The 22,110-nt window shown below is 41.1% G+C and overlaps 1 long non-coding RNA gene across 1 annotated transcript in view; it reads left to right on the forward strand.

Annotated features, from left to right (window-relative positions):
* The first annotated feature begins 1,277 nt into the window (after window positions 1–1,277).
* Window positions 1,278–22,110, forward strand: part of LOC147875038 (uncharacterized) — a 51,407-nt gene continuing 30,574 nt past the window's right edge. Inside the window, exon 1 of the long non-coding RNA XR_015534995.1 lies at window positions 1,278–1,771. This is a non-coding gene — a long non-coding RNA (uncharacterized LOC147875038). The remainder of the gene's footprint in view (window positions 1,772–22,110) is intronic.

The raw sequence follows: 22,110 nt of genomic DNA on the forward strand, positions 1-22,110 counted from the left end.
ATCTGTTCTAAATAGTTTATTTTGTTAATATTTTATTTGTCTTATTTTATATCTCCTTTGTTTAAGTTCTTCAATTATTTGATCTGAGCTGTCTTCACTTTCTATTTTATATTTCTGAAGCAAGCGTTTCTCTTTAATATTCCGATTTTCCATTTTCTTTCTCGTAATTTCCATCAGAGCTGATAAATACTTCCTAATGGCATTATTATTATATCCTATCTATTCACCACTTTATAGCGTATTTACTTCCAAGTACCCGAGACAGACCTTGTCCCTAAGGTACACAGTGCAGCAGCTATTTCCGAAATACATTTTGTTTTTGATACATGTTACATGTATTATATAATTTTATTGTTAGAGATTACTACATATTTTACATCAGCGTCTTTCGAATGATGTATGAAGATCCTAAAATGGCGGTCTTCTGCAGTTCCCTGACGTCGTGTTCGCCCGGGATGTTGGCAAAATATTTCCTGAGTGACCTGGAGACATTTCCAGTTGCTCCTGTGATTATTGGGGTTACTTTCAGTTTCCGCATTCGTTGTATTTCAATAAGATGGCGAATACCATCAGCTTCACCATCTCCAAATCTTGCCATCTCGCGCCGAACTGCGTTGGAAATGTCCTCGTGTACGAAAGCGTTTCCCTCGCAATGGCTGTTTCAATTTGGGTATTAAGTTATAGTCACATGGCGAAAGGTCGGTAGAATATGGAGGATGGTGGAGTACTTCTATTCTCCAACGTCGTAAAAGTTTCTTGAAACGGTCATTCCGTAATGTGCCTATTTTCTTGCCTACTATAACTACACCCATTCACACCCACCTGATCTGACTACGCCAATCGGAGGAGTATGTCGTGCCCTTTCATATGTATATTTTGAACTTTCTTCAATATAACGTGTTTGCCACCCAAAAATTAGTTGCCATGACTTTTGAAGTAACCCTCGTATTATAACCTATGTTTAAATCATGCTGTGATGAATTATTTGTTATAACGTTTATTATATTGGTTTTATCTAGATTTAGGGCTATCTTGTTGGCAGTAGCTTTTTTACATGGCTAAGAGCTTTCGAAATTACGACACAAAACTTTTAGCCTAAATTCTGTCATCTCAATTGTCTTAAGCCCATGACTGAATGCCAAATTTGCAAAAAGCTGCATGTGATGTTCACATTAGTGAGACTTCCAGTTCTCACGATGAAGATGACAGCCTTGTGGGACATTACCGCGTATAATCTCGTAGAATTTGACGCTCACCGCTTCTGATTATGGAGGTAGTATGCACCTCTGAAACGTCGGCAAACTTGTACGACACAACACGTCGCAAAATAACAGAAGGTCGACATGTTCTTTCTTGTAATTGTGCTCTTAAAAGTTCCTCCGAATTATGTACAGTCGTCAATGACGAAAGGTCGATGTTACATCGCATTAACCGAGCCAGGAACTGAAAGCACTAATGCAATATGCATACAGTCTCACAAATATCTTCAATGCATTATATATTTAGTACGTGTCTAATTTTATTAAAATTTGCATCTCATTGTCTTCATACACGGGCTAGTTGTTGTTCTTTTTTCGGGTGTGCAGAAACTGTCCCGTGATTGGTTGTAGAGAGACGCGTCACACATCAGGCCGAAGGAGGAACCGATTAAAAGTCTGTCTGGCGTCGGTCCAGGCAGTAGTGAGTGAGGCGATCAGCGCGTAAGTTCGTCGCGAGTGGTTGGTTGTGCGCATGAACAACAGACGGCAGCACGTGTTTTGCGACGAAGTCTGTAAGTACAGTACATCAACAAATGGGACCTAAGGAACTCCTCACGGCTTTGTTTTGAATCAGTGTTTATGTTCTTAGAACGTGACTGTGGTTTATTTGTGCAGTAAGTTTGTTAAAAGTATTGTTTCGGTAGAGAATTTGATCCGTTAGGGCGTCTTTATTAACTCTTTCAGTACGGGTTTCATGTAATACAGTATACCAACATCTTTACATGTTTATGTGAAGTTGGTGGGGGAACGAGATCTGCGTCATTAAACACCACTTTTAAGAAACGAGAAACATTTCACGTCTCTGCGCATTTATGTACTGATTTCACTCATCGTTTCATTGTGTGACTGAGGGCAAAACATTAACCTTTCGTGATATGACCCTGGTGTCATTTGATCCTTTTAATTCGGAGAATTTCGTGATGCATGAATCTCGTTTTTACCAACCGATCGCTGACAACTTCGTCGCATATTGCGTGGGTCCTTTGTCAATTCAGCATGGCGCGTTCTCAAGTTGTGGGTGGTGGAGAAGGCTTCCAAGGTACGGAACGTAATGGTGAATTTATTGAATAAGCAGTTACGGACAGCCGACAAGAGGAGGTCCTCCAGCTTGATATTGAAAGGGGCCAACAACTCCGCATTGCGGGAAACAAAATGTTTCAAAACGTTGTACTCGAACTTTGATGTTTTTTGAAAGAACTAAACAACCGAAAATGGACTTGGGATTTGAAACTTGGAATTTTAGAAGCATCTGTAGGCCAGGTTCTTTGAAAACAGTATCAAGGCGGAAGTACGGAAAGTCAAATGGGACGAAGGTGGCACTTTTCCATGGAAATGAGGATGTTGTCCACTCTGCAACAAGATTTTCCGTGCAAAGGAAGATCGTCTATCTGATCAATTCCATTCGTATTACAAAAAGTTTTATGAGATATTTATAAACAGACAACCGGGAACTAGTAACAATGTGGCTGTAAACACTGTCGTATCAGAAATCTAATTGTTAAGAGCCCAGTTTCCCCACACTGCAACATTCAGGGGGGAAAGACCACAGAGAGATTGCTATACGAGATGCCCGAACTTTGGGGGGGGGGGCTAACTGTGATACTGGCCACTGTTTGGTCGCTGTAAAATTCGGAGAGAGGCTGTGGGCAAGTGAACAGAGCGTAACGTTGTTACAAAGACATTTGATCTGAAGAAGTTAAGGAACAGTTTCAGGTGATAATCTCAAGAAGGTTTGCAACTTGGATAATGTTGACATTAATAGGGCTTGGGGAATTTTTTGAGGGTACATAAACTATTTTGCCAATGGAAACATATGTAATTACGAGTTAAAGGTGTATAAACTGTGGCTTGACGAAGAAGGTTGAAAATTATTAAATAAAAGGAAGTCAAATGAGCGGAGATAATTTGGACAGTGAAAGAAAAGTAGTTAGAAGGACTTTCAGCGCCAGAACGAGGGAATATCTTGAACATAAAATCTTCAAACACTACTGGAGACTTGCACAGAGTCACAATTTAATTTAGGAAGGGTTACTAATCTAGCTTGCTCAGATTACCATTGTTCCACGATATTTTCAATGTGAATGGGATTAATTATGTTAGGCGGACTGAAGTGCAGATATTTTGAGGCTGAGATTGCTATTGAAAACAATTTTATCCTCGGGCACTGAGAAAATTCTGGTAGAATTTATCCAAGCGGAAGGTAATACGTTACGTTCTGAAATCCGCAAAACTATTAATTTTATTTGAAGTAAGGAAGATTTACCAGAGCGGTAGAATGAATCGATTATTGTGCCTGTTTATAAATGAATACGATAAGACTGACTTATAATTAACGAAGAATATCACTTGGGATCTTCAACGTAGTCCATCAGCTCCTGATCAGACAGCCCGGAGAAGAATGGAACAGTACACCATCCATCAAGAAAGCTCATGATTCGTTTACGAGGGAACTATTATAGAACGTTCTTGTTGAATGGAGGACACCAATGAAAGTACATGGTGACCGAAAAGTCACACAACCCATTCGTGACACGTGTTTTGTTTGCCGGAAGAATAATTTGCATTGAAATCATAAAGAAGGGGTTCAAGGTTGACCTGGATTCTTAATTTATTGACGTAAATACGTCTATATTGAAGGGTCATTCGGCAAAAATGTGTTACGAAAAAGGAAAACGAAAAAGTGTAACTTCATTGTTAAGTTACCTAGGAAACCTCATCTGTTTACTCGGCATTGTTATTACCTATAAAACTTTACATTACCTTACCTTACATTACATTGCATTCAGCTACCACAGACCCATCTTAAGCGTAACTAATTCAAGTTGAATAAGCAATGTCTTAATCAAACTTTACTCAATTGTAAAGCATGTATAAAGGAAATATTTAGAATAAAGCCAATATATAAACTTCCTTTCCGTATAGACGTATTTACGTCAAATTCTCCGGAACCGTGGTTCCACTATCACTTTTTTCCCCACAAAATATGTTTGCACCAGAATGACTAAGCACCTTTCGTAGAAAATGGTAGAAACACTGATTTCACTGCCACACACATAGCAATGCCCTTCGCGTCTTCGCATTAGAACCATTACAAAATGGCGTCGGACTGTGTCACTCCGAGTGTAGAACATCGTTGTATCATAAAATTTATGGTGAAAAAGAAAGTGAAACTTGCTGAAATTCTCGAGGGTGTGATTGGTACAAAACATTTTCCGAAGGCCGGGAACAGTGGGAATCATCCTGATGTACGACGACACACGTCCACATACGGCGAATTTGACGACGACGTTGGCAACCTTGAGCGGGGAAATCATGAGCCACCCTCCTCACAGTCCGGATTTAGCCCCTAGTAATTACCACTCGTTCGGTAGCCAACGTTGGAGCATCTGGAAGGGCAGAAATTCAAGACAAATGACGAACTAAAGCGTCGTGTCCTGATTTGGCTAGGCAATCAGCCTACTTCCTTCCTCGTTGCCCGCATCAGTGCCCTGCCAAGGCGATGGCATGTGTAGAAAAGAAGGCCAGATCAACCTTGAACCACTGTCGTATTTAGTGTTGCAAATGTCGACTGCATTCAGCGATGTTTGGCGCAGGAGAATCGGGAAATGTATCCCTAAACTCATTGTGGCGAGCCAAGAACGAGACGCCAGGTGATGTTCGACAATGAACGCTATTGTGAACAAGACATCCTTGGACTTCCATTGTTGAAATACAACTGGAGCGAGCTCTTGTATAGTCACACCGACGTTGTGTATTTATTAATCGAATCGAATTGTGTTGAATTTGAACAAACAATAAATATTTTAGCATGAAGATTTCTGTCTTCTGGGTTGTTGCGCTGTGTAGTCTGGTCGATGTTTACCAACGTTTCAGAGGTCATACTGCCTCCGTCATCAGAGTATGAAGATTTCTGTCTTCTGGGTTGTTGCGCTGTGTAGTCTGGTCGATGTTTACCAACGTTTCAGAGGTCATACTGCCTCCGTCATCAGAGTATGAAGATTTCTGTCTTCTGGGTTGTTGCGCTGTGTAGTCTGGTCGATGTTAACCAACGTTTCGGAGGTCATACTGCCTCCGTCATCAGGGCGATGAGTATGAAGATTTCTGTCTTCTGGGTTGTTGCGCTGTGTAGTCTGGTCGATGTTTACCAACGTTTCAGAGGTCATACTGCCTCCGTCATCAGAGTATGAAGATTTCTGTCTTCTGGGTTGTTGCGCTGTTTAGTCTGGTCGATGTTTACCAACGTTTCAGAGGTCATACTGCCTCCGTCATCAGGGCGATGAGTATGAAGAGTTCTGTCTTCTGGGTTGTTGCGCTGTGTAGTCTGGTAGATGTTAACCAACGTTTCGGAGGTCATACTGCCTCCGTCACCAGGGCGATGAATATATGACCTCCGAAACGTTGGTAAACATCGACCAGACTACACAGCGCAACAACCCAGAAGACAGAACTCTTCATACTCATCGCCCTGATGATGGAGGCAGTATGACCTCTGAAACGTTGGTTAACATCGACCAGACTACACAGCGCAACAACCCAGAAGACAGATATCTTCATACTCATCGCTCTGATGACGGAGGCAGTATGACCTCCGAAACGTTGGTAAACATCGACCAGACTACACAGCGCAACAACCCAGAAGACAGAAATCTTCATACTCATCGCCCTGATGATGGAGGCAGTATGACCTCCGAAACGTTGGTTAACATCGACCAGACTACACAGCGCAACAACCCAGAAGACAGAAATCTTCATACTCATCGCCCTGATGACGGAGGCAGTATGACCTCTGAAACGTTGGTTAACATCGACCAGACTACACAGCGCAACAACCCAGAAGACAGAAATCTTCATACTCATCGCCCTGATGACGGAGGCAGTATGACCTCCGAAACGTTGGTTAACATCGACCAGACTACACAGCGCAACAACCCAGAAGACAGAAATCTTCATACTCACCGCTTTGAAAACCTCAAATCTTACATTTCAGAATGAGTTTGCTTGACTTTTTGATCACCCTATAGTTGAATAAATTAAAATACCTTTTAACGAAACCTGTAGTAAAGTCCGTTCAGGTAAACATTAATTGTAAACTTTGCTGTGAAATGAGCGATCAGAAAAGTTTAAGAGCACAAACAGTAGCTGGAACTGAGTGGTCGACGCTGATGGTGGAAATTTATCGTCTGACAGTCACAAATCGCATAGGCTCTGTGACAAGCTAGTAAGGCAGTTGGTCTAGAAATACGTAAATGCGGATGAAAATGTTCACATTTCCGTGTTTCGTCACCAGGCTACAGGATTAGATTAGTATCTACAGGCAGGCAACATACCCTTTGAAAATGCAGCAAAGCTGAAATATTTGGGAATGACTGTAATAAATTAAAATTTAATTAACGGATAAATTAAGAACAGATTCAGTACGATGATGCTTACAGTTCAGAATATATTTGTATTACCGCCTGATACCTACAAATGTTAAGATTAAAGAAAATCAGAATTCTTTTACCTTTTTTGTGAAATTTGGTCACCACATCAGTGGAAGAACCCAGTCTGAAGGTATCTGAGAACAGGGGGTGGGGGGGATGTTTGAACCTGAGAGGGTGCACAGCGAGGAAAATCTTAATTTGCACCGCTAATGATCTCATCTCTGGCTCTACAACCCAGTGAGGGTCTTGGCCGTCTCTTTTAGAGGTTACATGATCTATTTGGACATTTGGTGGGACTCCTTGGATGAATGATCAGCCCGTCGCAAGGCCTCTATCTGTACACAGGACAGCACAACACAGAAAAACATCCATGGCTTGAGTGGGATTCGAACCCATGGTCCCAGTGTCCAACCGGCACAGGGCCCACGCCTCAGACCGGCTATTTTACAACTCTCCAAAATGAAAAATGATGAGGTGGGTGGGGCATATAGAGAGCATGTGGGAAATATTAAATGCGTACAAAAGTTTGGAGAGAGCTGAAGGTAAGAGACTACTCACAAGACGTGGTTGTAGATGGGAGGACAGTGTTCGAATATATTTTAAGGCAAACAGTGTGAGAGGGTGTGGATTGGATTTATATGGACCACAGACTTTGTTATCGTTCGTATTCTGACCCGTGGTTTAGCACGTTTTCGGATGCAGAGAGGTTATCAACTACGAGGAAGGAGATTAAGTGTGATCCTAGGTCATTTGTAAACAATTTGCGTCAAATTTCCACTCCTTCGTAATCTGCTTGTATTTGTCCATATGTGCCTTTCGCTGACTTCCATTATCTATAGTGGTTTATGCCAGATGTCTATTAAACAAGAATACGAACGACGATGGAATTACTTTCGTCGCGTAGTTGAGTAAACCCTCTAGGGATCGTTGCGAAAAAGTACATGTCCTTTTCTACGCGTTGCATCATGGGCGGACATGTCTGCATGTATGCGCAGTGTTTACGATCAAAGAAATTTGCAATAAATATAAATTTTAAATGGCTGTAATTCAAAACAAAGAGGCTTCCGAACCAATGTGCATTTCTTCATGATCATAAAACATATTTTCAAATATATGAAAGTCAATATTGAATCACTGTGTATGTAGCATTGAACACGGCGTTCACCAAGTGGCCGGTTTCTGCACTACTTTTTCATAAAAAACACTTAAACTAAAGTAAACTTGAATAACCTCATTCACACTGGCTAGAAGAGAATTGTTAATGATAACGCCTCGGACGCATTAGCCCAGACGTTTTCCCATGAAAATTCTCTAAGCATTTATTGTCTCTTTCATAAAACGTTCCAGCAAGTGCACACACGCGTTACCCACACTATTAGGCCACAAGGCATAGGTTTTCTCAACGTGTATTTCAGTTGAAATTATTCGACCTCGAATCATGAACGTTTCAACAAAAGCGATTAGAAAGTTACTTGTGCCCTCTAAGGACTTGCTAAAGGTAACACAGCGTGGAACGATTTTGGAAAAGTCTGTTATAAAGACAGAGAATAATATGGAAAGATAACATTAAAATGGATACAATATTTTTATTTTCCGTCTATACACAAACTTAAAATAATGTTGTTTAAAATTATCTAAAATTATAACATTCTCAGTAGACACTGCATCTTGTTACATTTTTTGTATCGACGACATGTTTCAATGTGTATCACATCATCATCAGGTCTATCAATTTTAATATATTTTAAAAAATGTAGTACATTTTGCGTTGCGTTTATTGATTATTTTAATTTATTTAATTTTAAGTTTTTTGTCTCTTCCTTTTGGTTTGGAGGTTGTACTTGGATGTTTATATCTGTAAAATTAATTTTTCAAGTCGTGATTTTGGATATTGACATAGGAAATATAATAATTTAAAGAGTTAATACGTAATACAACGTAATAAAATGTAAATGAATCATAATAAAGATAAGATATAAATTAAAATGGATGTTAGGGAAATAGATTGTCAGTGACGGATGAAACTGGTTCAATATCCCTTTACATAAATCGATTCACTATTAATTTTTCCTGCTACACCAGACTCGGAACATCTAGAGTTGTTATAACAGCGTCTGTGATGCCTCAAATTGTACTTGTCTGTGATTTTCAGTCTGGACACCAGGTCCGGAGATCTAGGTGGCCAAATTTTCGAAAATCCTCTTTCAGTCCACCGTTTATTTAGACACTCACGGCCTGTGAGACCCAGAATATCCTTTATATTAAAATAGGTTGAGAGGATGCGAACAGGATGGACTCAAAATGCAATGTAATGGTGGGGTTTATTAGTGGTAATGATTAATGATCAAACACACCGTTGGAACTTCTATTTCGTGTTCAGGGTGATTCCTCCATTGATGTGGGTCAGGGGGACGGGGCAGTCCTGATTTATGATATTTATTATATTCCTTGGGGCCTTCCAGGCTACTTAAATAGGCCACAACCAATTTCACATTATCAGCAATCTATCGTTTAGAATTATCCTCCAATTCGACACGTTTAACTGATGCAGACGAGAAAAGTCGTTACATAAACCGAGTAACGGACCATGATGAACTTGCAGATTCCATAACAAGATTAGAAACGTGTAATCGATAGTTTCCACTTCCGTTCTTTGCATCATTTGTGTCATTCTGAACGCTCCTTATTGTTCCAGACAGATTTCATGAAGGCTCTAACAGTAATGTGAGTTTGTATAAGTTGTGTTTCTTATCCACGGATTTATTTATATATTCGAAGTTCACTGTTGAGAGAATGAGCCGGGATAGCTCAGTTAGTATAGTGACTAGCTACGGGCTGGACGACCGGGGTTCGATCCCCGATGGGGACAGAGGATTTTTCCTCTAGCCTCTGCGTCCAGACCGGCTCTGGGGCCCACCCAGCCTCCTCTACAATGGGTACCGGGGTCCTTTCCCGGGGGTAAAGCTGGCAGGGGCGTGATGCTGACCACTCACCCCCATCTAGTGCCGAGGTCAAGGAAGAGAGGAGCTATACCTCCACTCCCCCCAAGCGCCTACATGGCGTATAGTGGGACAAACTTTACTTTTTACTTTTACTGTTGAGAGAACAATATATTTTGAATACACGGCCTCGTTAGTACATGCATAATATACGTTGTGTGGAGTTTTTGGGCCTGTTAATTTTAAGGAAAGACGAAACGTCCATTATCATCCTTAACTTCAATTTATTTACTTTACAGATCTTTTAATAATGCAAAAGCACACTCGCTACAATAAAAGTTACTCGTGGTCGCGCGATGGATTCCTGGTCGAGTCTAAAGTTCATTGTTGCGTATTGTTTTACAACAAACAAAGATTTGTCGCAACAAAACTTACATGTTTTTGGAAGAGCTGGGGCTGGTGTTGGTCCCACCTCACAAATATCGTGCGACCGCCATGTTGGAATAACGACTGTAGTCAATTCAAAGGAGTTAGTTCGGGACAGCATCCGGTAGGGTAACGTCCACACTGAATTTCGTCAAAATCCGTCCAGTAGTTTAAATTTGTGGACTGACAGGATGATGTGCTTGCATCTTGTAGACATTGTGCAAAGGATGCACTGGCGCTGAACAATCAACGCAGGAAGTGGCTTTTGTCGTCACAGCGTGCCAGCCTTATCTCCGAGGTCTTACCTCGTTCTTGCGACACAATGAAGCCTTTTACGTGGCTTCTGCTCCTATCACTGCTGTCTCGTTCTCACAGAGAACCGAGATTCTCAGAGCAAGAGAACGAGAAGTTTTTCTAGCAAATTCTCTATCAAATGCTTACATTTCTGTGGCAATCGATGGTTTAGTAGTGATGAACGTGTCTGCATCCTGAACGACTGACGAAACGTCGATATTGAAGGGAGGAGCTGAGGTCCATCAAAACGTTGACCGCGTGAATTTGAATCTGTGAAGACTGTGCTACAGAAATACTGGCGTTTGGAGACAATTCATAGCAGTCAGTCAGTCAGTCACACCGGACCGAGCGTTGAGGGGCGAAACGCTGACGAAATTGTTTATTTAGGGCAAAGGTCCAGCGGACTCCCGATTATCCGGATTGACTGAGACATCTATTTTCCTGGATAATCGATACCCCAGATAATAAGTAAAAATGAAAAAAAAAAAGCTCATCGATGTAACAAGATATTTGTTTATTACAGACATATACCATTTGAATTTTTAGATTTACTAGCAACAGAAAGGATTTTATATAAAATTTAATGCAGTATATGGCAACTATTTTAGAAAAACTAGAGCAACGCGCTCCTTCTGGAGCGCTTTCTCTAGAGTCGTTCTTTCTCGATAATTTCGCGTTTTTCGTCTATCGGTTTCTGTTGATATTTAATACTTCATTTTTCAATGTAAGTCTTCTTTCACTTTTCTTCATTTCTTAAATAGTTCTGATGTTTTAGTTCTTTACGTCGCTGTTCAGAGGCCAACTGTTATTGGTCAGTCAACTTTCTACATCCAATCCCACCCTTGCAAATCTTCGTTTGTTTGTTTTTCTCTTCTGTTCTTGTTAATACGTTAAATAATGTAATTGTTGTAGTTGTTCCTTTTTTTAACGTTCTAGCACAACATACTTTCTAAATTAATTTTTATTTAAACAAGATAGACCTCGGTTAATCCGCCCCCGGATTGTTGGGGGTTTACTGTATTTGTTTAATTTTGTGTTTCAATCGGCGTAATTTTATTGAACATTGAATTTATTGTTTTGTAATAATTTTGTGTAAACAGTTGTCATTAAAACAGTGACGGAGACCCCTCAGTGTTTTACTAAGATAGCTGTCGGTTACCCCAAAGGAGTGTGTGTGTGTGACTGCAGTGATCTTCAGATTTAAATAATTATTCTACGTGTGCCAGTTAGTTTTGGGAAGGGAAATTCTTTTGTAAGTCCTCCAACAGAATTTCAGTACTCAGTGTTGACATTAATCTTCGAAGTTTTCGCCCCAAAATACGCTAGCTCGACATCGTTTTGAAAATTGATTTGAAATGTATTTTTCAAGTATCGGTCAGCCAGCTGAAACTGACGCTACTGAATTTCTTTTAATTTTGCTTTTGGATATAATTATTTTTATCATATATAAATGTAACTGTATGGAAAAATGTATCAGAGTTCTGTGGTTTGGCGTTTTGTGTTCTAAGCGTAAGTAACGAGTGTGTTTTCCAACGTAATCAAATTCAACCAAAAGTATCCCTTTACAGATGATCAGGCCTGCTATAACTGTAATATTGGAGGTTGACAAATTGTGGTTCTCTAGCGGGGTTTGGCTAAATATAATCTACCTCACGGTGTTTATCGTAACAGTTATTTCCGTAAATACTGAAGTCTTAAAATTTGCGACCTTCACGCAGTTTCGATGGTGCGTCTAGTGGCGCTCGTGAAAATCCTTTTACTGTCTTTGAGGTCTGATCCGCTGTGGACTGGAGCCGTGTTGTCGTTGAAACGTCGTTGGTCATTTTTCCAGTGTTCTTTTCCTCTGTACATTAAATGGCCAGATGAAAACCTTATAGTAGGCTTATGCGTTTTTTGTATCGTGAGCCAACGTTAATATCCTAGTGTGATCTCCAGCGATGGTTTTCTGTTATACCGGTGACTGAAGTGGAACACAGTAGCAATATCTGAAACTCGCGTCTCAGAACTGGAGGTACTCTGTTCGAATCCGGATAGGAGTTTCCTGTGCCACTCTATGCGAATTTTAGAATCGGTGACGACCGCTCCCTTCGATATAACTCTCGGTTTATCATTCGACATTGCATTGCCAATCTTAGCAATTGATGCAGCGTCGCGAAATAAGAACGACACGGAAAGTTTCCATTAAGATAGAGGAACGATCCTTGAATCAGTTCTGTTAACTTATCCTTGACAATGTTTATCAAGTTGTTGAACGACGTTGAATGAGCTGACCGAGCTAGCTAGCGTAGGACCCGTGTTCTTGGAGCATCCAGTTCCAAACCTGGCCGGAGTGCCATGTGTCGTCGGCTGTGTTAGCATATGAAACGATCCTCCGGTCTCATTCAACTGCAGAAGGTAGTTGATATAGGTTACGTAAATATGCATCCTGCAGATATGAATCAGTCAATGTCGGCGTCTTCCTTTGAGGGAAGTACACAAATTAGCAATCTTTCGAAACAACGTGCGTGTTTGTAAGAAGATGTGTTAGATGAAGACCGGAAATGGCTTAGGTGATGAGAACATGGCGAAGAACTCGTGATTCATAGACCAAGTAATGATTATGTAGCTCGAATAAGGAAGCACAAAGTCATATCTGTGGAGGCGTGAGGTTACGTATTTAATTTTGTCTGAAAACTGGGCTCATGTCATGTCGGACCAAGATTTGTAATCTCTTTAAATATTTATTTCGTTAGTATCTATATTCAGATAAATATAATTTATCAGTGTAATTAATATAATTACAGTTAGTTAGATTCGCGACCGATAAGTTGTGCCAGAAAATTTGGCATTGTCGGCAAAACTCGAAAATTAGGTTTTTCATAGTTTCAGCTCCAACTGTGCTTACATTTCGGTTAGATAACGCTGTTAAACCTAGCAAGGGGACGTGACGTCATCTGTGCAGATGTGTTTAATGTGGGTTGTCTTTCAAGGACACTAGCACCCAGGTCATTTCTGAGGGAACGCCAACGTTTTCTTACTTAACGACACAAAATCCAGTCCCAGTGAATTGGGATTTGTTTTTCGGGGTCGTTGCGTCGTTCAGCCTGGTTGAAGCTTGCCATTTCAGATGTGCTTGCTGCCTCCATCTTCGGGGCGATTAAACACAGAGGCCGGACTCCGCCTGAACCGGTCAAGATCTCTCTCCCACTCCATAAGAGATCGCAGGAAGCCTCCGCTACAGTAGTACACATTCTTTTACTTGTTAAATGTTCAGAAGACGGTTTGTTAAACACGTGGAATATAATTTGCGTAAATACTGGAGTAAATTTTACAGAATTGTGTATCTATGCTGTATTTCTCGCAGTTCCAAGGCACCGGTATTCTTGACAGAAGCTGCCGATGGCCGCACGGTACAGGTTTTCCACACACGCACTCAGCCGTTAGCTTTCTTGTGGCTCTCTTGTTTTCATCTCCTGGAGTTTTTCCATTATTCTCCAGATCTCGTCTTATGCATGAGTTCACATGAGATTAGATGATGTTGCACTCTGATTTCAATGCAGAGCTTTACGATAGGGGTTATCAATCCGTGGTGCGCGGGCTGCGTTTTGTGCCGCCCGCACAATTTTTATGACACTGTATCACTCTGCATAATGAAAAGCAATTTCCATCTCCATTAAATTTTCTCCGCCTATCTTCATAACCAGCCACGGTGGTCTAGCGGTTAGAACGCTGGCCTTGTAATCCTGGGGTCTCGGGTTCGATTCCCGGTTATAACTTGTGTTGGGCAAGGCCGTGGTCTAGGCAACACGGAGTTTTCCTCCGGGGGCTTCCCCGGTTTCTCCGTGGCATTCACACACAGAAGAAGGCAATGGCAAACCACTTCTGGATCATCTGCCGAGAACGTATATGAACAGGTCCCAGTCCGAGAAAAGGATGGAAGGATCCTGTTCATATGGACCTGTCGTCAGACAGAACACTAAATAAATAAATAAATTAATGAATGATGGCCACGGTGGTCTAGCGGTTAGAACGCTGGTCTTGTAATCCTGGGGTCTCGGGTTCGATTCCCGGCGGTGCCCGAATTTATAACTTGTGTTGGGCAAGGCCGTGGTCTAGGCAACACGGAGTTTTCCTCCGTGGCATCCCAACAATTACTCCATTCACACACAGAAGAAGGCAATGGCAAACCACTTCTGGATCATCTGCCAAGAACGTATATGAACAGGTCCCAGTCCGAGAGAAGGATGGAAGGATCCTGTTCATATGGACCTGTCGTCAGACAGAACACTAAATAAAATAAATAAATAAATTATTCAGAAATAGCCACGGTGGTCCAGCTGTTAGAACGCTGGCCTTGTAATCCTGGGGTCTCGGGTTCGATTCCCGGCGGTGCCCGAATTTATAACTTGTGTTGGGCAAGGCCGTGGTCTAGGCAACACGGAGTTTTCCTCCGGGGGCTTCCCCGGTTTCTCCGTGGCATCCCAACACTTACTCCATTCACACACAGAAGAAGGCAATGGCAAACCACTTCTGGATCATCTGCCAAGAACGTATATGAACAGGTCCCAGTCCGAGAAAAGGATGGAAGAATCCTGTTCATATGGACCTGTCGTCAGACAGAACACTAAATAAAAATATAATACCCTCATAGACGTCAAGCCATTTTAATGAGCATATTGATTAGTTTAAAGCAAATATTACAGTTAAAATGTTGTGGATGCCTTTGGGCAGGCGTGTGTCTGCTGCTTCTGGGTCGCTCGCGTGAGTCACATGTTTGGAATCGTGTGGGACTCTTCCACGTCTCATAGGCGTTCCCACTTGGCTTCCATAGCAACGCAGGTTCTGTACTGCCTTCAAGCTGGCTGAGTGATTCGTGTTGAAGCCTACTTACTAGGAACTCTGGTAGCACAGAGGGGTGCATAACAAGGGGGCTACTGTGAAAACAGAGTGGTCAAACTGCAGGACTGCCAGAATAGACGTTGTGGCCAAGAGCAGGCTTAAAAGGATTTCCGGTAAGCATCTGTCCTTCAAAAACTCAATTCCGTGCGACCGGACTTACAATCTGGCGATCTGTTTATAGTTGGTACCAGTTCAGACTGCGTTAAAGTTTCCAGGTAGGCCTATGACATAAAGTGTTCGTATTCTTTCAACTACACTCGTAACTATTTTCTTATATAAGGCCGCACACAGTACGTGTTTTCCAGTTCTCCTCTCTTGTCAACATTCGACCAATACGAGGACAACTGAATGTAGCAATGCGACGGTAGCTTCGCGATGTTCAATGCCCACATGTTCCCCGTAAAACAGCTTGCGTGATCTTATAATGATACTACTTTCTCATATTTACTCGTTTTACCACACATGTAATTAGCTACTTGGACACTTCTGACACCTGCTGGCCCTTGGAAACCTCACACGTCAGAAGTGAGATTCGAAGTTCTCACGTCAGGTATAATAAAGATGGCTGTCTTCAGTGTTGTAGACGTTTACCGACGTTTAGGAAATGCATACTGCCTGCATCATCAGGATCTTCGTTTCATAGGTCCTGAGTGCATCAGATCCTCTGGCATGCCTCCGTCTACGCCCCGTGAATCTTCGTAATTCCCACGCTACGCCCTGGTTTGTTGGTAGACCTGAAGCGTTTACGCTAAGTATCCAGCACAAAGATTCTCAACCCACGGTCCTCCAATATGTTTTGTGTACTCTGCATATTTATTGTAATATATTGTGACTGCGTGGTAAAAATAGTCACCTGATATCAGAAAACACGCCCTCTTAATGTTGTCGGTATTTGGTGGTAGGCCTGCTTATCGCCGTGAGAAACTTTTCAGCTCAATGAAGATCGTTAAGAACTAGGTCGTGTGTTGATGATGAACACGTGGAGCGACACGTGTGGATCCCAGCAACAGAAATGAAAGCTGACATTGCAAAAGCAGCATCAGATATCTCAGTAATGAGTGCATTTGTCGAAGAAAATTAATGACAAATAAGTGAGCAGCATTTTTAATAAATTGCCATGAAATATCTATAAATTCCATTTTGTCTTTCATCTTCTGCGGCCCGCGAGTCGACAAGCAACGGTGAATGCGGTCTGAGGTTGAGAAACGTTTTAAAACCCCTGCACATGACTTTGCCTGCCTTCGTATTTCCGGAAAGAAACATAAAAAGGAAAATAAATACAAAATTCTTTTGGTTCTTTTCTTTTGTTTGGTGGATACATTACCTTACATTATATTACCTTACATTACATTGCATTACATTACATTTCATTACATTACCTTTCCTTACATTTCATTACATTTCATTACATTACTTTACATTACTTTACATTACTTTACATTACTTTACATTACTTTACATTACTTTACATTACATTACATTACATTTCATTACATTACATTACCTTTCCTTACATTTCATTACATTACTTTACATTACTTTACATTACTTTACATTACTTTACATTACATTGCATTACATTACATTTCATTACATTACCTTTCATTACATTTCATTACATTACTTTACATTACTTTACATTACTTTACATTACTTTACATTACATTGCATTACATTACATTTCATTACATTACCTTTCCTTACATTTCATTACATTTCATTACATTACTTTACATTACTTTACATTACTTTACATTACTTTACATTACATTACATTACATTTCATTACATTACATTACCTTTCCTTACATTTCATTACATTACTTTACATTACTTTACATTACATTCAGCTACCACAGACCCATCTTAAGCGTAACTAATTCAAGTTGAATAAGCAATGTCTTACTCAAACGTATCTCAATTGTAAAGCATTTATAAAGGAAATATTTAGAATAAAGCCAATATATAAACTTCCTTTCCGTATAGACGTATTTACGTCAAATTCTCCGGAACCGTGGTTCCACTGACAACTTTTCCATTGTAGATCGATCCAAGTGTAAAGTCGGTGTGTATTCATCCGCACTGAACGTAGCAAAAGGACTTGGATAAGCGACCGTTTTATCTGCATACCTATATCTGATATAATAGTCTGCTATTTTAACTGTGCTCATGTTTGCCCCCCCCCCAAATTCCCCTATAAGTTAAGAATGGAATTTCTCTTTTAGTTAGCCTTGGCATAATTGTGGTATTCATACGCAGATTGTGGAGTTGTTATTAGGGGTTATGGGAATGTATCAATATGACCACAATTGAAGAAGCAATTGTGTCTTAAGAATTGTACACCGCCCTGCCCTTGAAGCCGGAAAGGAAGATTCTGTATGCTCCCGACTGGAGATTTATTTCAGCAGTTTATTTGCATCAGGAAGTATCCACCTACAGAAAGAGAGAACGTCGTCATGTTATATTCAACAGCAAACATTTCCTGGGTAAACTGTCTATTCGTCTCGCTGATGACAGAATGGTGGTGTGCCAGGGGCTCTCATTGTGTTTGGCAGCTCCGCCAGTCCCCTTCACGTGTTTTGCTTTGTCGTGATTTTCACACGAACTCTATAGACAGCCATGTGCCCCATATATTCTGCATGTTTCACCTGCCACACTAAAAATTATGGAACTACATTTTGATGTGGATGAGCAAAGTAGAACTTACATGGAGCTCAGTTCTGTTTTATTTATTCGAAACGACAGCCTACAAAGAATTTGCACATAGAATACACGAGGAATACAAAGGTGTACGACTTGAGTGTTTCTTCGACGTTCCACTTTCTTACAAAGAGGTCGAAGTCTGTTGCTCACGTAAAAGGAAGCCATACAGTCAACAAGTTATTTTCCGGGTACAGAAGCCCAGCTCAGCCGTGTGTGGGCGTAGCTGATTGACTCATCATTGTTTGCAGCCTAATACCGTGGCCATTCCACTCCACAGAGCTGCCTGATGGGTAATTTTGTGTATGGGTGTCGTCATTTCCGCTCTAGAGGCGAAGGGACGGAAGAAGGGGTTCTGTTTAAATCCCGTGGAATCCCGCCCAAGCGATGATCAACAATTTAAATGCCGATTGGTCGCTAAGCACCAGAAAATTGGCGAACGTCGCCATGGAGATGCCTCTGGGTCTGAATCCAGATACAGTGATTCAGTTTAAATTTGCAACAACCTCTTGACTGATTGAATTTTGGTTTTAGTTTATGTTTTGTAAGAGTATCAAACGAAATCGCGCTCTTTCTAGGACAGTCGTATTCAACATTTTATGTTCGCGTACCCCCAGATATAATTTCTCTTCAACTTTGTACCCCCAAAGTTGTTGGTGTATAATTCAAGTTATACATAGTATATAATCTACATCTAAAATAAATTAAATAAATTACATTACATTATTCAGTGTTTATCATAAAATAATATATATATTTTAAAATTTCACGTTCCCCCTAAGATGTCTTCGCGTACCCCCAGATATAATTTCTCTTCAATTTTGTACCCCCAAAGTTGTTGGTGTATAATTCAAGTTATACATAGTATATAATTTACATATAAAATAAATCAAATAAATTACATTACTGATTATTCAGTGTTTATCATAAAATAATATATATATTTTTAAATTTCACGTACCCCCTAAGATGTCTTCGCGTACCCCAGGTTGAATACCTTTGCTCTAGGACATTGACTGGCGATGTCTGAGCACAGTTGGATGGAACGAGAGGGCGTTTAGCCTCGTTCCCTTTCTCAAACAATTTTGAACACGTGACTTATGCTCCTTTCGCTGTAAGCCGCTCTGACCTAGACTCGTCCCGCTCACATGCCATATAACCCCTGTCATTGTCCCACGCGTTTTATCGCCCAAGATTTCTGAAACCTCTAACCTGGTTGAGATTGTCTGGAAGTTATGAATCATTGCATATATCACACCAATTGTGTTGCTCGTGAACTTACTGATTGTCTATCCTTACGACTTGTAACCGTCGGGTAATGGTCAGTATCAGAGTGAGCTCGTTCAGAAGATGGAACATGGAGTACTGAACAGTCGAGAACCGTCAGAGCGCAACACTTTGTCAGCCACCAACATTGGTGGTAAACTTAAAATTTTACGTAAAATATCACCAACTGCAGTTGGCTGGCGTCTTCTGTCTATCAAGATGTGATCAATCAGGCTGCGTCTTAACATCAGGAGAAGTCAAAATGTGTTCACGAAACTAGATATGTTCATGTGCCAAAATTTTTTGTTGTTGTAATTATCATTTCTGCCGCTAGGCGGAAAGCAACATTTCCATCTCCGTGGAAGAATGTAAACGATGATTCAAAAGTATTTAGAGCTTTATTTTTTATTTGTAGTGTTCTGTCTGACGACAGGTCCATATGAACAGGATCCTTCCATCCTTTTCTCGGACTGGGACCTGTTCATATACGTTCTTGGCAGATGATCCAGAAGTGGTTTGCCATTGCCTTCTTCTGTGTGTGAATGGAGTAATTGTTGGGATGCCACGGAGAAACCGGGGAAGCCCCCGGAGGAAAACTCCGCGATGCCTAGACCACGGCCTTGCCCAACACAAGTTATAAATTCGGGCACCACCGGGAATTGAACCCGGGACCCCAGGATTACAAGGCTAGCGTTCTGACCGCTAGACCACCGTCGGTCAGATTTAGAGCTTATAAGAACAAATGTTGCAAGTGAGAAGTGACTCGAAAGTCCCTGTACACGCACTCCACGTGTACACAATAGATGAAAGGGTCTTTTGAATCGCTCTGTGCAGTCGGCTGCTGGTTCAGTTCCACCCTTGTCCCATCTGACTTTCTCTTCTCCCATTAACTTAACTTGATATTCCAAGTTCCAAATCGCGTGTTCATCTCTTGATTCCACAGTACTGTTGAATCTTCATGTTAACATAGCGACTTAGGTATGTGTGAGTACCACTTTTCTGTTGTTACGGTGCCTGATCTCTTACGTGTTGAGGAGTGTAGTAGTTATTATTATATCCCATCTATTCACCACTTTATGGGGAATTTACTTCCAAGTACCCGAGACAGACCTTGTCCCTAAGGTACATAGGGCAGCAGCTATTCCGGGATACATTTTGTTTTGACGTAAATACGTCTATATTTTAGGGCCAGTGTCATTCGGCAAAAATGTATTACGAAAAAATGTAACTTCATTGTTATGTTACTGTGGAAACTTAATCTGTTTACTCGGCATTGTTATTACCTATAAAACATTACATTACATTACATTTCATTGCATTCAGCTACCACAGACCCATCTTAAGCGTAACTAATTGAAGTTGAATAAGCAATGTCTTAATCAAACTTTACTCAATTGTAAAGCAGGTATGAAGGAAATATTTATAATAAAGCCAATATATAAACTTCCTTTCCGTATAGACGTATTTACGTCAAATTCTCCAGAACCGTGGTTCCACTGTCACTTTTTAATACATGTTACACGTATTATATAGTTTTATTGTTAGAGATTACTACATATTTTACGTCAGCGTCTTTCGAATGATGTATGAAGATCCCAAAATGGCGGTCTTCTGCAGTTTCCTGACGTCGTGTTCGCCCGGGATGTTGGCCAAATATTTTCTGAGTGACCTGGAGACAGTTCCAGTTGCTCCTGTAATTATTGGGATTATTTTTGCTTGAACCTTCCACATTCTCTGTATTTCAATGAGAAGGTCCTTGTATTTCAAGATCTTCTCCGCTTTCTTCTTAATTACGTTCCTGTCAGTCGGAATTGCTATATCAATTAAGAGGCAAGTTCCATTTTTGTTTCTGATTATAATATCTGGTTTATTATTTGGAATATTTTTATCTGTTTTGACTTGTTGGTTCCACAAAATAGTTATTTGGTTATCTTGACTTTTCTTACGTTGTTGACTGGTGTGTTCCAAATACAATCATTTGTGTGGAGGAAATTTGTTGATTTCGACTGGCACTTTTAGTCCGCCCTGCAATATTTTGGAACGTAGCTCAGGGAAAGGCAGCTGAGAGCCTCCTTCAGGGTCGCAGGTACGCAGGTGGGGATCGGCAAGAGGGTTTGCAGCAGCAACTCGTCACAAACATCACCTCACCTGGATCCATGAGTCACTTGAGTCTTGCAACATGTTGCAGCTTATCCTGACCTCACTTCTATCCTTGAATCACTCGAGCTTTCCAGCGCATTGCAGCCGACTCTAACAGCGAAAACTTACAGCGAAGAAACAACCGAGCGCGATAGAACGTGCCCGAAACGCGTAATATTTTGTCGCAGGAATAGGACACAGAGCGAAAAGTGGTGTGAAATTGCAATAGATTAAACAAAATAACTCGTAAAATGAAAGTAACAAAAATTGGAAAGTGTTCTTAAAGTTCGTATTTGTATTCTGTTCCTTTCGATTCGAGTAATAAACGCACAATATCGCTGTGACTATACGAGAGCCAACGCAAATAATGTTGTAACCTGGCATCTGGTTCCGGATTCTCCTGTGCCAAGCAAATCGACAGTATCTCATCTGGTGAACCATTTCCGTGGGTAAAGAAACTCTTCACCGGGTTGCATAAAGCGAGGGAGAAAGAGTGAATCCTTGCATCGCTGAACGCGGTGGACATTTCCAACACTTAAGGCCGCCATTCACGATCGCTCCATTCGTCCAAATGGCGCGGTGTCGCTCCAAAATTGTACCGTGAATGCGGAAACTGAAGTCCATTGGCGTGGCGTGGTGGGCTCGTTTGGATATTCTGTCGAGCCATAATCCATCCGATCGCTCCATCACTCCATCGCGCCATCGTATAGTGAATGGGGGAATCGGCGATCGAGCCACTCCAAATCGGTTCGTGAGTGGTGGAAACGTGGTCGATTCTCATACCAG

This window comes from Zootermopsis nevadensis, unplaced genomic scaffold (assembly GCF_977971745.1).
Source record: "Zootermopsis nevadensis isolate Lab colony 2312 unplaced genomic scaffold, Znev_1.0 Znev_ptg000002l, whole genome shotgun sequence".
Classification (NCBI taxonomy): domain Eukaryota; kingdom Metazoa; phylum Arthropoda; class Insecta; order Blattodea; family Termopsidae; genus Zootermopsis; species Zootermopsis nevadensis.